The sequence below is a fragment of the Neopsephotus bourkii genome, unplaced genomic scaffold (assembly GCF_033783945.1).
Source record: "Neopsephotus bourkii isolate Nb327-2 ecotype Australia unplaced genomic scaffold, CSIRO-AGI_Nbou_v1 NB_936, whole genome shotgun sequence".
NCBI lineage: Eukaryota > Metazoa > Chordata > Aves > Psittaciformes > Psittacidae > Neopsephotus > Neopsephotus bourkii.
The window spans coordinates 4,027,941-4,048,100 of record NW_026901430.1 but is presented as its reverse complement, the minus strand read 5'-3'; the positions used below and the strand labels follow the sequence as shown (position 1 = coordinate 4,048,100).

The following is a 20,160-nucleotide window of genomic DNA, read 5'->3' as shown; positions in this document are numbered from 1 at the left end:
CTGGGTCAGCCTAAAATGAGAGCTACTGCTGTTTTCCAGTCTTTTAGCTATGGATGAACACCGATGATCTAAACATGAGCACAGTTGACAAAGCCATTTCAGTGATAGCCTGTGGCAGCCCCATAATACCCAGGAGTCTGACTAGTAGCGCACAGAGCACTGAACCTTTGCAAAAGACACTAGTTTTCAAGAAGATGCAAAAAACATTGCCAGTGTGCACTGCAAGTCAGCATGCACCTGCATGAGCCCGTGTCTTACACGATATCAGTGTGTCCTCCAATTTCCTCTCATTTATCAACACTGAAGTCCTTTCTCTGGCACTTAAGGCACCCTCAGTTAATATATATTTTCTCCATGTTATATTCACTTTTTGTCAATGAAGTCTCTGAAAGATGACAGACCTACATGCCTCGAGGGTGAAATGCTCAGTTTGCCCAGAGAACAAGATCCAATAACACATCTCCTGCACTACTATGTGCCCGTTTAAGCTTGGGACACAGGGCTGAGATTACCAATTACAGAGCGGGTGAATCTCATAGCAAATGATTGCAACCATCAATCCTGTTTTACAGAGGATACTGAACACCAGTAGCATTTATTTTTTACTATTACCAGCCTGGTCAATCCAGAAGCATGTGCCCTAATGCTAATCTTCCAAGCCATCCAGGGTTATTATTCTGTGAAGGTAATAAATGGTACCTGCCAGCTGCTGGCTTTGCTTCTAGCTCATTGCTACTGAAGAGCACCACTGCCTGTTCAAATGTCACCTTAGTAAAAGAACTGAAGCAAAATGTGGCTTCATGTGATGATGGTTAAGGTTAGGTTACAGTGGGATGGCAAGGAAGCTCTCACTCACACCACCAGCCCTCAGTCAAGAGGAGAGAAAAGCCCAGAGTGTGGCAGTGGCAGCAGTTGCTTTGCCTTGGGTGGAGCAAGGACTCTTATCTTGAGATAAAATGAAAGGGGCCAGTACCAGGAACTGTATGTTAGCAGACTTCATGACTCAAATCTGTGTACACTGAAATGTATTCAGAAATGTTCCCTTCCAAGCAACTCCCTTCTATTCACTCTATAAATAGAAGTGTCAGTCATTAAAAAACTGAAGCCCAGAGGCACACCCAGAGCAAGGCAGCATCACCCAGCCAAGCACTGCCATGATATTTAGGGGTTGCTTCTGAAACCTAATTAAAAACCTTCCTGTAGAATTCCAGGTTTACCTTGACAAAGCTCAGCAGCACTTCAGCTGCTTTCTCTTCCTGAAATATGCTAAATACATGATTGTTCAAAGACACTAAATAGCATAAAGTGATTTATAAAGCTCTACTTCAGTATCGCATCTGATTGCTGAGGATGAAAAGTGCAATTAAAGATTCAAACAAGTACAGTAAAAGAGCTGCTTTAAGCCTCTAAATCCATCATTAGGTTGACTTTTAAATGCACTTTACAGTTTGCTTATTGCACAGTCTCATTTGTTGTTTAAAAAATATTTATAAGCTTTTGCTGGAGTGTTTGCTGCCTGAAAGGTAATTCGTGAACTCACTGTTATTTTCAAGCTCACAGTGAATTAATGTCTGCAAAGGTATGAGTGCTATGAACTCTTCTGGGGAGAGCACCCTGGCCTGTTGCCTTAAAATAACTCGGTCAGAATTATGCCTAATCATCTGTATTCAATTGCCAGAATAAGCACAATACCATTTTCTTGTAAAGGTGCTGGACTGGTCTTTTTTATATTATCCCTTTTCTATCTAACAAGCTTTCCTCTTTCTGAAGGGAAAAATCCCCAACACTAAAACGAGATACTCCAGATCAGTGATTGCCAGGAGGGTAGAGGGCTGCACGGCCAGGCCCAGCGCTTTGGGATGGGTTTGGTGGGCTTGTTCCTGGGCTTTCTGCCTGCTTTCATATGGCAGTGTCTCTGCTATCAGTGTCTCGAGGCAGGTTTCCTGGGCATGGCAGAGCAGCAGGGGCTCACATGTCACATCTGGCTGTAACACCTTTGCAGGTCTGTGTCCTGAGGATGGCATAAAAGCTGTTGGCTCCGTGTTGTGGGTGTATCCTCAGTGAGCCCTGAGCACGCCTTCTTTCTGTCCTGCTTGCCAGTTAGCATCTTTATTCTCAGAGATAGTTTGCCTTGTTGTAAATAGTGTGTATCTCATTATGCTGGATTCCATTTAGATTTCCCATGCTCTGTGTGGTTAGAATAGCTTCTATTTTGACAAGCTAGGGAACAGGTTAGGAAAGCTAAGGCCCAGTTAGAATTAAACTTGGTTCAGGATGTGAAAGATAACAAGAAGAGATTCTATAGGTACATTGCAAATAAAAGACAGCCTAGTGACAACGTAGGCCCCCTCAGGAAGCTATCAGGAGAACTGGCTACCCTAGGTTTGAGAAGGCTGAGGTTCTTAATGACTTCTTTGACTCAGTCTTCACTGGCAAATGCTCTGACAACACCACCCAAGTCTTGGAAGGCAGACAAAGGGACTGTGAAAATGAAGACCCTAGGCCCACTGTAGGAGAGGATCTGGTTCAAGACCATCGTAAGAACCTGAACATACACAAGTCCATGGGACCTGATGAAATCCATCTGCAGGTCCTGAAGAAGCTGGCAAATGAAGTTGCTGAGCCACTGGCCATCATATTTGAGAAATCATGGCAGTCAGGTGATGTTCCCGATGACTGGAAAAAGGGAAATATAACCCCCATTTTCATGAAGGGGAAAATGGATGACCCAGGCAATTACAGACCAGTCAGTCTCACCTCTGTGCCTGGCAAAATCTTGGAACAGATTCTCCTGGAAGGCATGCTAAGGCACATGAAAAATAACAAGGTGCTTGGTGACAGCCAGCATGGCTTCACTAAGGGGAAATCCTGCCCAACCAATTTGGTGGCCTTCTATGATGGGGCTACAGAACTGAAGGACAGAGGTAGAGCAGTTGATGTCATCTACCTGGATTTGTGCAAAGCGTTCGATACTGTCCCACACAACATCCTTGTCTCTAAATTGGAGAGACATCAATTTGATGGATGGACCTCTCAGTGGATAAAAAACTGGCTGGATGGCCGCACGCAAAGAGTTGTGGTCAATGGCCCAGTGTTGGGACCGGTCTTGTTCAACATCTCTGTCACTGACATGGACAGTGGGATTGAGTGCGCCCTCAGCAAGTTTGCCGATGACACCAAGCTGTGTGGTTCGGTTGATACGCTGGAGCGAAGGAATGCCACCCAGAGGGACCTTGTCACGCTTGTGAGGCGGGCTGATGTCAACCTCATGAAGTTTAACCATGGCAAGTGCAAGATCCTACAGCTGGGTTGGAGCAATCCCAGGCACAGCTACAGGTTGAGCAGAGAAGAGATTCAGAGCAGCCCTGCGGAGAAGGACTTGGGGGTGCTGGTCAATAAGAAACTGAACATGAGCCAGCACTGTGCACTTGCAGCCCAGAAAGCCAACCATATCCTGGGCTGCATCAAGAGGAGCATGACCAGCAGGACAAAGGAGGTGATCCTGCCCCTCTGCTCTGCACCACGAGTGCCCTGCCTGATGCAGGTTATAGAATGACTCTAACAAAACGTGCCACCATCAGAGAATGCATTTATGCACAAAAACCAAAGCAAGCTCTCTGCCACATGATAAATCACAGTAAGGTGGTTCTGCCTTTGTACAGTTGCTGCTCCCTTCACTTTGCATTGGCTGCATAACCTTTTCACTGCGTATGATTGACTCTCATTATCTCTTTTTTCGAGCCATCGTCTTCACTTTCATAGCTTAACAGCTTCTGAAACTCTTATGAGTTTAACTGTTCCTTGAGTTTGGCAGCATTTGTTGTACTTGTCTAAAATGAAAGATGCTTTCAGCTTATGAGTGCATATAAGTATAATTTATGTGGTGCCTGCTTGTCTTAACAGAATAATGTAATTTTAGGATTACTGTGCCAAATTAAAACCTGGCATAAGATTCATGCAATTGTGTTGAACTCTGTGCCTTCCACCTGGTTCTGCTGTCTCTGAAAAGGAGGGTTTAGGTGGGTAGATGTTAGAATGATGTTAGTGTTTGGTACTTGTCAAACACACCGATGTGTGCTGTCAAACGAATACAAGGTGATCTCATTCTTCATTTTAAGCAATAGCTTGTTTTTAGTTCTCAGTTTCAAGGAAATGCTCGGACATAGAAACCTCAGTACTGACCTCAGCTGCTCCCTACGCTAAGTAGGGAGGAGTTGCTAAAAATCTCTTTGCTTTTGGTGTGCTCCAGTTTAGGAAAGAGACCAAAGCAGCCCCTGGAGTCTGGCCTGAGCTTCACCTGGGTGTGAATCCTTTCCACGCTACTTTGCATGACTGGCCCCAGGAGGGAACTGAAGGCTTAGGGAGAAGCTGTTGCCTCGTCCAGGCTCTACAGCTCGGCTGCCCTCTGAAGGAGCCTAAATTCAGTGAGACCATGTGGCCTTTTTCTCAGGGAGGCACAATAATAACTGCATAGACCATTAATTATTAATTAATGGTTGTATAGCTTGTTCTGCCCTTCTGAGGTGTGTGCTGAGTCCCTGGTGGTGGCTGGAGCCTGGCTCTGCCAGCAGGCAACTTCCCACCACTGCAACAACACCTCGAGGTGGGATGTGATGGGTGTTTTTCCTTGGGAAACTCTGGATTCTCCAAAGCTGGGCAGTGCTTTGGAGATACTGTGGTTCCTTAAGGTGAGCAAGCTAATGAGAAGTGAACTAAGAGTGATTGCTTGCTTAGTGCCTGGGTTTGATGACACTTTTGCTTTTGATTCGCAAGAGCTTTGTGCTGGGCGGTGGTTACTTGTTTAGTTGGTTTTAATTCTCAGGAAGAATGATATAGTGCTTCCTATCCTACTTGGTTAATAATCTGATTTGAGTTGTATTAATGATTTTAATTACATTGAGTATAACAGTGCAATGGCATGATGTGATGAAGTTGTCGAGCAGAGGATCGGCTATCCTCAATAAAAAGCAGGGTGGAAGACCAGCCGAGATAAACTCAAGCACTTTTGTTGTCATGCCTTTGATTTGCTTGTGGCAGGCAACCAAAGTTATTCCTCATCTAATCAGGACTCAGATCCAGTAGCCCAGCAGCTTTGTTACACACAGTGTATTAGAGTTCAAATTCTTTGGAAGCACTTGTGTGATCAAGTAGGCAGCAGACTGGAGGGAAGTAATGGAAAATGAAACTGTCAGCAGCCCGTACATCATGGGAGCAGCTGGGAAAGCAATCACGCAGAAGACGTCATCTGAAAAACACATGAATCTTAATGGTGTGTAGGGTGTAACCTTTGAAGCACAACTGTCTAATCCAGTTGCACACAGCAATTTGATTCAAATGAGCTAATAAAAGCAGTGGGGCAGTCTGGCCTGGCACAGTGACACCCGTGTGAGAAGCAGGGCTATGCAGCTGTGCAAACATGTCCCATTGGTGGGGAAACCGCTGCTCCAATGGCCAGTAGCTGTGGCACACTGCACACCAGCCTTTGCCCCACAGCCCAGCTCCCTTGGGCTTGCCTCGTGCTGCCTGCAGCCAGGCTGCCTCCTGCACGATTGCTGCATGTGGCTATGTCCTTGCTCCCACATTGTGGCTGGGTTCACCTCAGCCAGGCTGATGGGTGCTGCAGAGCCCAGGACACTGAGCAGCCTCATGCCCATGGGCACCCAGGGTGCTGCACAACTAGTTTATACATCTTGATGTATAAACTACCCTGCAATTCCCAGGCTTTCTCAGGGATAAAGCAAAAAGCTGCAGGCTTGTACAGCTTCCCCAAGGACCAGATTGCTTTGTAAAATTATCTGAAGTGCTCTTTTCCTCCCCAGATACTTGGTATTGGTTCTGTGCCAGAGATGATGTAAAACTCCTAATGGGTGGCCTTTTCTATAATGTTCAATAAGTGATATGTTCTTGGAGCCTGTACGAAATGCTGAAAAGCTTCCAGTTCTGTAAGCAGACAGCTCCCAGAAAGAAATAATGGCTTAAAACCTGGTTCCGGGACTTATATATTGGCATCGCTGATGTGACTCGTATTGGATTAGTGTTAGCTTTTCATTCTGCAGGTTAATGTCATGTATCCAGCCGGGACTGTCCCATTCGGCATCCATCACTGTCACTGTCTTTGCATCTCTGGAAAAAGCTGTTTGCACTTCACTGTGATTTTGGGAGTCGGGTCACACCCCAGTTGACAACTGACCTGTAGTAGATGGATTAGAGTGGTTGTACATTGTTAACAGTAATTACATGTAATTAAGGTGCCTTCCTGAGACAGCCAGACCCTGACCTTACAAAAGATCATTTGCAACCTTGATTTTAGTGTGATGGAGTCAGTGAGGCTGCTGCAGTGATGAACCAGCCACGTGTGTGGGGCTGGGGCCTGAGGGAGAGGAGGACACCACCACAGCACACACGTGCTGTAGAAAGCTGCTGTTTGCCCTCTGTATTTCATCATGCTAATAGGTTGCATAGGGGAGGTGTTGACCTCAGGTGCACTAGGATCCTCAGATTAATCAGGAACTGTAGTAATTAATGGTTTCCCCTAAATCCCTGCCTCTGGGCATGGTGGTGAATAATGACATGAAAGGTCAGTTTATATTTGCCATTTCTTTAAGGAAAGGCTGTTTCTATCTTTTTGGTTGCATGGAAAAAAAACTTTAAATAGTTCCAAATGTACCCTAAAAGAGCAAACACCAGAAAGTGAATCACTGGAGTTTGCTCTCTTGCAGGCTAAGGTAACTGCAGATGTTCTCATTCAGTGGAGAAACATCTGCTCTTTTTTTTGTATCTTGTAAGCAGCTTCACCTCTGTGTTATCTTTCCTGGTGTGGGGTGCCTTGCTGCAGTGTAGCCTTTACTTAGGAGACACTCTCAGAACCAAAGAGAAATCCAGGTTCAGAATGTTGACTGCAAGAGGGCAGTAAACTCACTAATATTTCAAAGAACCTCTGTATGAAAGATTTATTGTTTGCTTGTTTCTAAAGGCATGCCAGGATATGTTCCCAACAGGAGAAGCTGTATTGTTTCCTCTTACAACATAGCACATTTTTAGGGATGGTTAGCAGCAAACATGTATTTCTGAGGGCTTCCTGCTGATGAGAAGGGAGCATGCAGAGCACCCAGAGGGCAGGGATGGGACAGTGTGCAGAAGGGATATCAGGCAGTGTCACCTAACCACCTGCATATTTCTATCTGGAAATGAAACCTTTGCTTACTGTGTCTCATGAAGAAGTCACCTTATATTTCATGTTGTCTTCTGCTGTAAGCTGGGTTACTGAATGTCTTGGAAGCTAGGGAACAGATTTCTGAGAATGTTTTGTGCCATAGGCACTATATGTCTAGCCTGAACACTCAGTTCAGCACATCAAACCTGGAGTGACAGTGGTGGTAAGAGCATCTGCATAGCCTTTACTTCTCTCTGATGGTTTCACTTTGTTGTAGCGCTGCCCTCAACCTAAACACATAGGTCCACAGATAGATGTATTACAACTGAAGCAGTATGTATCAGTATACAGTCAGTGCTGTTTCATCTTATCCATATCTAACCTCTCACCTGTTTCCTCTGCTAACAGCGATCAGTACCAGTTTTGACATATGGTTGGAGGTCTCAGGCTTGTTTTCCAGAAAGACTTTCCTTGTGCCCACCAAGTTTTCCCGTGGTTAGTTGGTGTATACTTTGCCAGACTGTCACTGGTAGCTCGGATGAATGTGGCTCTAAGAGAACTGCTGGCTTGGCTGTAAGGAGTTAGTAACGCCTTCCCCATGCCTTGGGATTTGTAAGCCTCTCAGAAAGTTCTCTGAAACATGAGCCAGTTTCTCTCTTAAAACTGTTATCACATTAAAAACCCCAAAATACTCCTGCAATGCTGAGCAAGAGAGTATCGAAAGTCTTTCAGAGTTCCCACTGCCAACCATGGATTTATACCTTACAGTGGGAAGGACACAGAGCCTCAGTTTTTGACTAAAAAAGCTCAACTTTTCATCAGCAAAAACTGAGGTCCACAGTGCCAAATAAAATAAGGGCAGGTTCTTAGCTGGTTTAGACTGGATGAGCTCCATGCAGCTTCAGTTGACCTGAAGCTGGATTTTGGCTGTTACATGACTTTCCTTCTCTAACACAACATAAAGTAGGCTTACAAGGGATATGTCTAAAGAGACTTACTGCTATTCTGCCCCCATTCAGTCCTAGATCCACATTTCCTATAGATGTGAGTAGGATCCTGCTCATACACAGATTTCTCATATATTTTATGCTTTGGAGTTTGCATTTGTTTATGGTTTGCTGGCATTTGCAGTAATGGACAGGGGATTCTGTATTTTGGCATGTTGTAAACTAACATTTTGACATCCAGTAAACAAAACTGAGAGGTACTTTGTTCTCAATATGATATTTTTGTGACAAGACAGTGGGAAGTAAACCACCGTGTTCTCTCCATGGTGCTCCCAGTAATTTTAGCACTGCAGTTATGTAGGTGGGGAGGAGAGTTACAGAGACCCGTTGGGGTAGCATAACTTTGAATGAAAACCCCTGGTGAAATAGTTACCGGTTTTGTCATGCTTCCACATTTAGGTTTCTCTAACACTGAACCGAATTCTGAAGAAGCCCTGAGAGCATTAATCACACTGCTATATACTTTTCAGCTATCTTTTGGCAGCCTTTTGAAAGTCACAGTTAAAAATACTGAACTCACTAGGATTTGAGTTAAGAAAAAGGATAGCATAAAGAGAAAGACTGGGCTATACTTATTGAGATCCTGGTGAGATAACAAAAGGATTGTTTAGCCGAGTTAAAGGTGCATTTGATCTAAGGAGTCATCCATTGTACTCTGAAAACTTGTGAAGGTTTTGAGGAACTTTTCTTCCTTACTGGAATATGAATGAACAAAGTGGTGGGTTGACCCTGGCTGGACACCAGGCACCTACCAAGCCACTTTATCACTCCCCTAGTCAGCAGGACTGGGAGGGAGAAAATCAGATGGTAAAACCTCATGGGTCAAAATAAAGGCAATTTAATAAAGCAAAAGGAAAGGCCATGCATGGAAGCAAAGGAAAGCAAAAGATTTTACTCTCTAGTTCCCATTAGCAGGCGATGCCCGACCGCTTCCCAGGAAGCAGGGCTGCAGTACGTGTAGCAGTTGCCCAGGAAGACAAATGTTGTAATAGCAAATGCCCTCCCCTCCTCTTTTCTCTCAGCTTTATTGCAGAGCAGACAGCACACGGTCTGGAATATTCCCTTGGTCAGTCCCACAGAGCCAGAGACACTGGTCCAGCACAGGGATGTCTGGTCGCCTTTCCTGTGCACAGGTTTATGCACTTGGGCTGCTGAATCAGCAGTTCATTCAAGGTACAGACCATAACAGCTTAGAGCTCAGGAAGTAAATCCAATTTTTCCCCACCTCTGCCTTCTATTTTAATGTTTTATGTGGCTTCTGCCAGTTATCCTCAAGAAGACATTAAAAGACTTGAATTTGAGACAAGCATAGGAGTAGCTGGCTGATTTCACAGACTGTTGTAAAATTGTCTCCATGGGACTATATTTTCTCTCTTCCAAGTCACATTTTTCTTTATCTGGCCAGAAAATAAACCTTTACTAAGCTGCTATTCCTTCCTCCACTTGATGCAGAAGCATTGACTTCCAGCATGCAGAAATTCAAACTTACAGTGATGTTTGGACACTGTATGTCGATCACTTCTGAAGTTTACTGCATGCTCTTGGGTTGCTATTTTACACCCGTTATTAGGCACAGGTTATAATGGCCTGGGTTTAGGTACCTGGATAAAGATGTGAAAGCACAGGCTGTAAACCCAAGTAATACTGTACCTATAGAATCCTCATATCAAAATTCTTGCTGCAGTTGTAGCCTGTAGGTTGCACTGATTAATTTCATGCTGATACCCCACAATGGATTGTGAGCATCCTGGCCAAGTTACAGCAATAACACAGTGCTCTTAGTGATCTCAATGGGCTTTAGTGTTACTGTCATCGACTGGAGCTGAGATACAGAAAGTGAAGTAGTTTCTATGGCTGTACAAGAAGTTAATGGTAGTGTCAAGGCTCTGGCTATTTGCCTTCAAAGCCAGTGCTGCACTTTATAGCCTAAAGGCACTATTGAAAAGATTAAAGCTGAAGGCCATTGGCAGAGCTGTCTCTGTTTCTTCAGGTCTCAGTTTAGCCAAGCTGGAAGAAATGCACATTTGCCACTGCACTTATATCAGCTGAGATCCTTAGAGTGGTTCTAGCTCAGCTGGAAATCAGCACTTACAGGAGGCAAGCAAATACTCCAATGCAAATATTCCCATGTTCTGAAATCTTAATGTCCCTCTTTTTGAAGAAACACTTTAATCTCACTGTATACAGAGGCTCAGGCTTGCAGAGGCACGTGAGGATCACACAGAAGCACAAGTCTTTAGGCAGACCAGTGGGGTTTGTCTCTGGGCTGGAACTCATGAACAGGTCGGTGATGCTGCTGGGGACAAGCTGGGCTTTGGAGCAAGGTGCTTTGCTTCGTGGCCTTCATCTCCCCACTTCTAAAATAGGGACAGCATAAAAGGGTGTGTGTGTAGCAGACAAACAGCCAAAACTCAGTGCACATGTGTGTGACTAGTCTCACATCAGCCTTCTCTGTTGTAGATGAAAACTGTGGGAGCTGCCATATCCTGATTTCTCCTCTTTGTCTAAGAGCTCTTCCCATACCTTATGTCTCTCTTCTTTGTGGCTGTGCCGTGATGTGAGGGGATGGAGATCAGTGGGGCATGAGGGGAATGAAGGGCAGTGGCAGGGTCCAGATTGTGCTGAGGAGGTGAACAGGAGGGATGTAGGAATCCCAGTGAACTGGAATTGCTGGGAATGTACCTTCACATCCTAACTTGGAGCTTAAGTTTTGCTGGCTCAGGTTTGAACAGCGGCTTGACTGGTTTCACTCTTGTTATCTGCCCGGACTGAAGACTGGATACCCCTCAGCCCCGGGTTTCCCCTCCAATACCCCTCAGGCACGGACCGAGGTCAAAGGGGTTTCATTAGCTCTGTGCGGTGCGGCCATGGGCTGCTCCGTGCCATAGTGCTGCCAAGCACTGGGGCTCAGGCCGGCAGCACTGCTGCCTACACCTGCCCTGCTGACACCTCCCCTCGGGGCGTCCACCTTCGGGGCGGGTCCTGTCCTGGCTGTGAGACAGGTTATGCCGTCTTCACAAGCCAAGGTATGAAATAAGTAAAGCCCATAGTCGGGAAGGGTGAGAGGATCCCAGACCCCAACCTGCCTCTGGACCCCGCTCCCGGCGCTCCGGGCCGCGTTTTCCGCGGTGCTGCCGCCCGGGACAGGCACGGCCCCGCCCCCGAGGGGGATAGCCCCGCCCCTTAGCTTGGCCCCGCCCCGCCCGGCCGCTGCACGCCGCCGAGGGCAGGTAAGGGCTGGGGGGGTTCGCCCGATCCTGGTGTCTGCGGGGTGCGGGAGCTCAGCTCCGGGCCAGGCCAGGCAGAGCTCCTGCTGTTGAGCGCTGTGAGCTCCCCGGGTCCGTGCGCGACCGCTCGGTGTGTCCCGGGCTCGGCTGCGGGACGTGTTCCCCGGTAGCGGTGCCGCCCGGGCAGACTTTTTACTGCCCGGGCGGGGAACGCGGCCGAGGTACCGCTGCTCCCGCTCCCTCCCTCCCTCCCGCCCGCCGGGGCAGCCGCGCTCCGTCGGCGTTGGGAGCCGCAGCGCTGGTGGGAAGCACACAGCCGCTGGAGCCGGCCGTGCCCCGGGCAGCCGCGGTTCGCGGGACCGGTCCCGGCGGAGGACCCGGCGCCGCCGGCTGTGGGACCGGCACGGTCCAGCGCCAGGCACGCTCTCATGGGCACCGCCGCGGCGGCGGGAGCGGTAGGTGTGAGGGCCGGCACGGGAGCGGCGGCCGGCACATGGGGCCGGCTCGACGCTTGCTGTAGGAGTGGCGGCGCTGGTGGAAGCGCTGAGCGTGGTCTGGCAGCGGGGCTCCCCGCGAGGTTCCCGTGCTCTCTGCTGCCCTTCGGGACAGGGCTCAGCGCCAGTTCCCCCTCCCCCGCCGTCGTCTTGGGCCATCACGCGCATCAGCCTGGTCGGGACTTTGGGCTGTTATCTGAATAAAAGCGTATTTTATCTTGCTTTGGTGAACTGTGGTGCTAAGGGCTTTTGCAGCTAGTCATGGAGTGGTTTTGTGACCTCTATTAAAAATAAGTTTGTGAGGCAGCTGCTGTTTTCAGAGGAGAGGGATTGGGCCAAAGATGCAGCTGTGTTGTAAAGAAAACCTGATGTGAAAAGCTTTGGGAAAAAACAGGAAAACCGCACAAAAGAAGAGGTGCTTCTGATGTTTTATCGCTTACATTTCATTATTGCTTCCTCACTTTGCATTGTAAGTTACTTGTGAAAACATGGAATATGAAGTGTCACTTTCCCACGATTTTTCCTGTTTCCATAGCTTCCCCCCTCCATCCTGGTTTTATTTACTTCCTTATTCGTGCTTTACTCTTGTAAATAGTTGTCATGGCAACAAAGTGCAGCATTTGTTAATTTCAGCTCCCTTTGCAGCTAGCTCTCAGGTGTGATGGATGCTGTTGGAAACCTGTGGCCACTGCTGTTTGGTTTATTATGTCTTTCCTGGATTTATTTGGCAGTGAATATAACATTCTGTGCCCCTGCATCTCTGCCCCCAAGGCAGACCACAAGGTTTGGTTGGGACAGTGCAGATCTATTGTCCTACCACTGTGAAACATCTGTGCAGGTGTCAGCAGGCGAGGATCAGTTGGTATGAGGTCTGAACATGCCTCCTTTACACTCCCCTCCTCTCTCTCCTTCTCTGTTCCCCCTTTGGCATTGTATCTGAGAAGTTCCACGTGGGAACCAAGTTTCTGCTTCCCTGCACAATTCTGTAATTGAAGCACAAACTCATTTTTCCCTTGTGAACTCATAAATCACATCCCTTTAATGGGCCTCCATCGCTGGGAAAGAGGCAGCCCTTGCCATGGTATGGCACAGCGTGGACAAAATGTTCATTGTACAGCAGGCTTGCTTTGATTGCACTTAAATCAATAGTGTTATCTGCACTTCAGAGATGTAGGAGGGAGAAAGAACAATAATAAGTGCAACAGAGTTGAAAGGAGTACGTGCTATCTTGGGCTGTCAACAGGCAGCAAAAGCCTGAGAGAAAAAAAGGGCCTGCTAGTGACTCTTGACTCAAAATCAAGTTAACTTTTGCATATTAAACCTAATGGTACAATTCATGTTGGAGGGGAGAAACCAGGCAGGACTGGGACAGTAGTTCAGCAAAACTTACCCACAGAAGGTGTTGTATGCTGCCGACAGCTGCTCTGGGTTTCTGCTTGAATAAGCTTGCATCACTTCAGCAGGTTCAGCAAAAGCTGTTGCCTTCTTGCAGACATATACCTTGCTGGGCTGAATGCAGGACTGCAAAGCAGAGCAGTCAGTAGCGTGGAGTGTCACTGGGCAGTTATCTTGCCCTCTGCAGAATAATGTGATTTCTGCACAGCAGCAGCATCATGCATTTATGTCTGGGCAGAATTGCAGTTGTCACACTCATATAAAAGCTCCAAATCTTGTTCAGCTTGAGCACCTAGAAAAAACCCTCTACCTTGTTCAACAGTACAACTGATCCTGTTATTCTTATCCGAGAAATCTGTCTTCCCCATCTCCCTGCAGATTTGCTAAGTATTCTTGGAGCTGCACAGATGGAAGAAACACCTTGTCTGTGCAAGGCGCTGGTACCAGATGATCATCTGAAAGGGATTTTATTTTTAGTGATGTGATTAAGTTGGTGCAAAGTGTGTTTGAATTTCTCACTTGGGTTTTAGGTGAACTTTATCCTGAGCTAAACTAAATGAAAGGGACAGACACTGGAAGCAAGACCTGTGAGAGCAGGTGAAGTGGCAGCTTCAGGGGTTGATCTCCTTGGAGTTTCCTTTCATTGTCACTGGATGACAAAGTAACCCAGCTTTATATGAACTGGTAGTGTACTGCATTCTGTACTCGAGTGAGTCGCAGCACAGGCCTCAGTGTATGCTTGGAAATTAGAAGAGAAAAAGATGGGGATCCCAAATCAGACATGGACTTGAGCTTTGTTTTAATCCCATTTTTTAATGGGGGGCTGACTCCATAGTCTGGATGTAACCGCTCTGTGTTTTGGCATCACAAACTGGAAGATACAGATCAGGTGATTACTTCTTATAATGTTGTTTCCAAAACTTTCCTTTGCCCAGATGCTGGAGGGAATGATACCTTCCAAATACACTTCATTTTAAGCAGTGATGACATGCACCCTGCTGTTTTGCATTTACCTTCATTCCAGTTTTGAGTTACTCCAGAATCATCCAGGCATTGCTGAGGCTTAAAAAGAATCACTGACCAGAAGGAAGGATCCCTCAGTGTGCAATGTTTCCTAAACAAGCAGCATTGGTTTCCTGTGGGGTTTAGCATCATGGTCTGCTTCGTGCCAGCGAGCTCAGCAGGCAGAGGAGTACACAGGAATTAGACCCCATGTATTTTTGACTTCTGAGCTCCCCTGTGTTACAAAATGAAGGGTTTTGGTGGGGTTTTTTGCTGTTTTGGTTTTGTGGGTTGTTTTTTTTCTCCCCTAGAAAAATAGCTTCTGGTTGTGAGGGCTCCTAACCAGTTCCAGATGGGCAGGCAGGTGTTGCAAGCTCAGTATTACTGGGGCATAACAAGCAGGGTCAGGAAAGCAATTTATGACATGTCACCACTGGAAGCAAACATGGAAGAATTGCTTTTGGAAAGAAGCAAACCTGAGGCCAGCAAATATTTTTTCAGGGTCAAAAACAAAAGCCAGAAGTTCTCATGGGTGGCTGCTATTTTCTTCATCTTCTAGTCCTGCAGTTTCTTTGTTTGAACTCGGTCAAAACTTGTCTTCCATCTCCCTTTTTCATGTTGACAGTATCTGGGTTCTGAGGATGAGTGAGTGGCCAATGGGGACAGGGAGTGAGGAGTCTAAATAAGTAACCTTTACCTGCAGTGGCCTAGCTTTAAGCTGCTAATTTCTCACTTTCAGCTACTGTATATTGTTGCCATTTCAGGTACAGCCACTGAAAAGACGCTTTTAGGAGTAACCTTCATACTATGTGACATCTAAAACTGCTAGCAGAGCAGCTGGGTTCTTTAAAGCTGCTTTAATGTGACTTTTCTCCCTTGGCTGAGCAGGAAGCTTGGACACCACGATACTTCTCTGATGGGAATGTTGGTGCAGCAGAATCGCAGCACAACTGGTATGAGGAGCAATAACCTGGCTCCCAGCTGAGCCATGGGGATGAAGCTTGTTGTGAGCTAATAACCAGGGAGCTGCAAATTCTTCTAAAACTCAGTTTTCTTGAGGATGTAAGTGCAGATTTAACCAAACCTCAGCGTAATCCTCTGCCTCCCACCCCAAAGCCAAGTGCACTTAGTGGTGGTGTGGGAGAGCTTCCCTCTGCTCCCCGCCTGCGCTGGGGCTGGCTGGGTGACAGACAGCGAGGTCTCTGGAATACTGGCGTCCTCTCTTGCAGCTGGGACACAGCCACCCTTGTTCAATGGGATATTAGAGGGTTTCTCAGTGTCCCTGGCCGCTGTGCTTGTTTATTTGTGTTCTCGCAATCTGCAGAATTACAATGAGCTACATCCTGCAAGATCTGCAAATAGTCCTCACCTACGAAATAAACAGAAGGCTCAAATATTTAAACTAAAGCACTGGATTATCAGTTTATTACCAGTAAAAGGCCTGAAGGAGTCTGAGTCACACTTCGCTTCTGATGGTTTTCTTTTTGGTGATAATGGCTCTAGGAAATCGTGGTTAGGACTAGGAAGCTCAGTCTTTTGTTAGGGTAGTAACCCTAGGATGGTTCATTAAATTAAAAATGGATAAAAGGAAGTAAATTGCATGTAATGCAAATTCCACCCATGCTAGAAGGAAATGAGTAGACTTCAGTGTAGTTAATTACTCATGTGAGAGTTACATTGCATAAATGCACAAGGGAAGAAAATCCTTATGCATCCTTTTCTTATAAAAGGAAGCTGAAGCCTTCTTTAATGCTGTGGGTCTCATACCTCCTCTGGAAGCAGTGATATTGCTGAGGCTGAGCGCAAATAAGCAGAGTTCATGCACTTCTAATGTGGTCAGCAAAGCGTTTCCTCAATTACACAGTCCCCACATGCTCTGAATAGGGGAGTTTACTCAGGTTCTTTTGGCATAGCATTGTGCTGTTGTTCTGAAATATCTTCTACTGGCGACTGTCAGGGGGTTGGGCTAGAGACCTTCTTGCTCTGATGAATTCCTGCAATTCCTATGCACCTGAGAACATCTCAGGGCCATTCTTGATCAATGGATGTCCTTCACCAAAGCTGCCCAGGGGGAGGAGGAGGAAACAGATTTTAATGAAACAGCTGAGATTCTCCACATGCTGAACATTATTGGAAAGTATAATGTGAGACAGTGATGAACCTGAGAGAAACCACCCGAGGCTGTGCTTCCAATGAACTGAGGAGATTTTATTGTTCTGGGATGCACATGGAAGTGAAGAGCCATTGCTGGGGTCAGAGCTGCTGTCTTCCCTCAGGACCTGCCAAAGCTGCCTTTGGTAGTGGTTATCGGTAGACACCAGCTACCAATGTAGCATTGGTGCATCATCACCATCAATGATGGTAATAACACCATTGTTATAACCGAGGTGGAAACAGTACATCGTGTCCTGTACAGCCCACACTGAATAGAGAAAAATCTGTATGAAGTCTGATTGGTTGAGCTTGAGTAATTTTGGCATTTGGAGATAGGTGAGACCAAACCAGCCTGGTATTTGACCCTGATGTTCCCTGTGTGATGGTGACAGATTTGTGTGATAGCATTTATACATTAACTGCCCTGGGAGACCACAATTGCCTGCTTTGTTTGATGTTTATCTTATCAGCTGTCTCTCATCTGAAAGCCATTTCTGTATGACCTAGTTGGTTAGGATTTTTTTGGGGGTAGAAACAGACAACTTCTTTTCTCTCCTTTTACTGGGACAAGTCAGACAAAATACCATTGCAAACAGTGCAGCCACAGCATTTTTAGTGGAATAGCTTTTCAGAAAACAATTATATTAAATACATTCTCTGTTCTCTTGGCTTACAGCTGCCTTTGGTCTGTGAAGGATTAAACAGTCCACAGCTACAAGTGGCATATTGCAGATGTTGAGAAAATGATGCACCTTTGAAGAGCTCCTGTCGTGCTGTGGAGCTTCACTTCACAATGGCTAACCAAACCGTAGGTATTTTATATATTTACTATATCACAGTGAGAGGCAGAAAGAGGGTTAGTGGTGTGATTGCAGCCACAGGCAGAATATGCCTGTGTAAGTGCTGCTCAGCCATTTGCCTTTTCAGTGGGACAGCCCTTGGCTGCCTGAGTAGCACCTGAATTTCAGTGTGAAGGTTACACAGTGACTGCACTTGCTGTTATCCAGCCATTTGGTACTTTAAAAGCAATGTTTGTAGGCTTGTGCAATACTATTTCTACCTGTATTACTGCACCTTGAGGGCTTTCTGTGTGTAAAAGGGAGCACTTACATCAGTCGAGCTGCCGCAGATCTAAGTGAAACTCTGACGTCTGGGACCCTTCTGCCATGGCAACCCCATTGGCTTGTGGCTTCCAGCACAGGAATGCCATTTCTCCTGGTGACTGTGGCTCATGCAGGCTGCAACAACAGGCAAGCTTGTGCACTGGGTAGAAACTGGAATTGCACTGCTCCCTTTCCACAGCGTCAGACTTGGGGCAGGGAGACACAGTTCAGCTCCCATGGATAGGAGATTTTTACACTGGTTTTCAGCTCATTCCCCACACAGAGAAAGTCCATCCTATGGTCTGGGTTTTATTTCTTCTCTGCTGATAAAGGACATTAATGAAACATCATAGTATTATGCCTGTGAGCATTATAATAGCTGTCAGTGTTTTGCATGTAAAATAGTGATGGCAATACCTCTACGTATTCCATAGTACTGACAGCAGAAAAGATCAGAGGGGAGGAAGAGTAGGGCTGGATTCTCCAGAAAGAGACAGGGACAAGGCTGAGCATGGACTCTGTACAGGTATGGCAGTGTTGGCACCAAGTCATTCTGGTGCTGTTAATTGCAGCATGTATTGGGAACTGCAGTATGACTGTGGGTGCTAGGACCACATCCATCATTCTTAATACAATGCTACTCTTGGTTTTGACCTGCCCTAGAAGAGCTGTCTTGACTAACAAGGGTATTGGGAAGTGTCCACACATTGTAAAGCAAAAGGAGGTCATTTCCTTACATTGTGACAGGATATGTGATAAAGAGGTATGTACAGGGGCAAGCAGCCTTTCCAGCCTGCTGCTATTTTAATTTGGCTATGAATAGCCTTGTGAGGTCAGTATTATCTGTTCTGCGTTTTGTTGTTTTAGATAGGGATGTTTTCATATCTTTATTACATGGACCTGTGTGCAGCTCCCGGTCTCAAAGGGTGAAGTGGGTCTGGATGGGGATAAAATTGGGGTGTTAAAACACTGTCATCATTTGTGAGTCCTGACTGCCAAACTGGGAGGTTAAAGTTCCTAAACTCATTCTCTTCCTTTGCATGCAGTGCAGTGTCTGGTCAGTGAAATCTGCATGGCCTGCGGTGTATGTTGTTAATCTCTGCACATTCCAGCCTTGAGGAAGACCTGCAGCTTGGCAAGGAAGGGTGTGTGCTGAGGAATCAGAACCAAGGCTGACGTGCCCTGCAGGTGGTCTGTAGATAATTGTGTGTAGGCAGCCAACAGCAAGAGCACTGAGCTGGTCCTGTGCATATGAGCAATCTGTGCCTGGTTAGGCATGAACAGCATTAACAGCTCTGAGCTGGAGCTGAGTTAGAAATAAAAATGCAGCACAAAGAAGGAGCTTTTTCCCTGGGGCTCTAAGTGAGAGGAGGCAGGACACTGGCACTGGTAATTCAGTTGGTTCTGATTACGTGTGGGGAATGAGGAAGTGAGCATTGTTCAGGCTGCAGGCTGTCCAAATGTACCTTTGCTTGGTGTGCCCAGTGTGGGTGTGCTCCCTGCAAGAGGATGTTGCACTCAGCAGGAGGAAGGTTGGTGTTTGACCCTTCACTTTCAGGGGTTGGAAACTGGGTTGGTGCTAGGGAATGCATGTCACACTGCCGCGTGATGCTGTCACACTGTCGCTTGATGCTGTCACTCTGCCGCTTGATGCTTTGCTAAAGGGGGAAAGGAGCAATTTTGGACAGGTCATGAATTTTCATGTCTTGATTGGCTTGAACAGGAGTCTCCTAAGAGCCACGCTCAGCACTTGGCCTTTCCCTGGCTGTCAGCTCCAAAACATACAGGACTGCTGTTGTCCCCAAGTAGCACTGCTCTATGCTGTTGCACAGTGCAAGCAGCTGACAAAGGGAAGGTTTATTCATATATTAGTATCCTCCTTAGCTTTTCTGCAGGTGATCAGAGCAATCCTCTCTCCAAGAGGATTGTGACAAGCTGCACAGCAATGTAATGCTGTCATGGATCTTCTGTGGTGACTGGAACATTTGCATCTTTCTGGGGAGGCAGCCACAAGAAATCAAGAGCTGTGTAAGAGATAGTAAGAGAAGCAGCCAGTTATGCCACATGGTAGGTCATGCTTCTGCTTGTCTCCACACCCAGCATTTGTCAACACGGGTGGGTGTGTGAGTCGATCTCTGTGATGTTCTCTTCCCTAGAAAAGCAGTTAGAGGGAGGAAAGTCCTTTGGATATCTGGTGCATTCCTCTGGATTTATGGTCTTTCCTGCAGTCTTAACAATCCATTTTGCCCATCTGCTTTCTTGTGACAAGTGGCAGGACCAAGGCAGGGCTCCTTCCTCTGTATGGAGGCACAGTGGTGGTGCAGTGCCTGAGAGCAGCCTGAGCTGGCTCTGCACGGTGGGCTTCGGTCTTTAAGCAGTTTTGCTCCTGTTGCCACAGAGCAATCATCATAGAATGGGTTGGGTTGGAAGGAACCTTAAAGCTTGTCCTGTTCCAACCCCCTGCCATGGGCAGGGACACCTTCCACTAGAGCAGGTTGCTCCAAGCCCTGTCCAACCTGCGCTTGAATGCTGCCAGGGATGGGGCAGCCACAGCTTCCCTGGGCACCCTGTGCCAGGGCCTCACCATCCTTGTGAAGAATTCAGTCCTGACCTAGGAGGGTCTCC

The 20,160-nt window shown here is 46.7% G+C and overlaps 1 protein-coding gene across 1 annotated transcript in view; it reads left to right on the top strand.

Annotated features, from left to right (window-relative positions):
• Positions 1–20,160, top strand: part of PSMD10 (proteasome 26S subunit, non-ATPase 10) — a 53,457-nt gene that overhangs the window by 30,055 nt on the left and 3,242 nt on the right. The window lies entirely within an intron of this gene.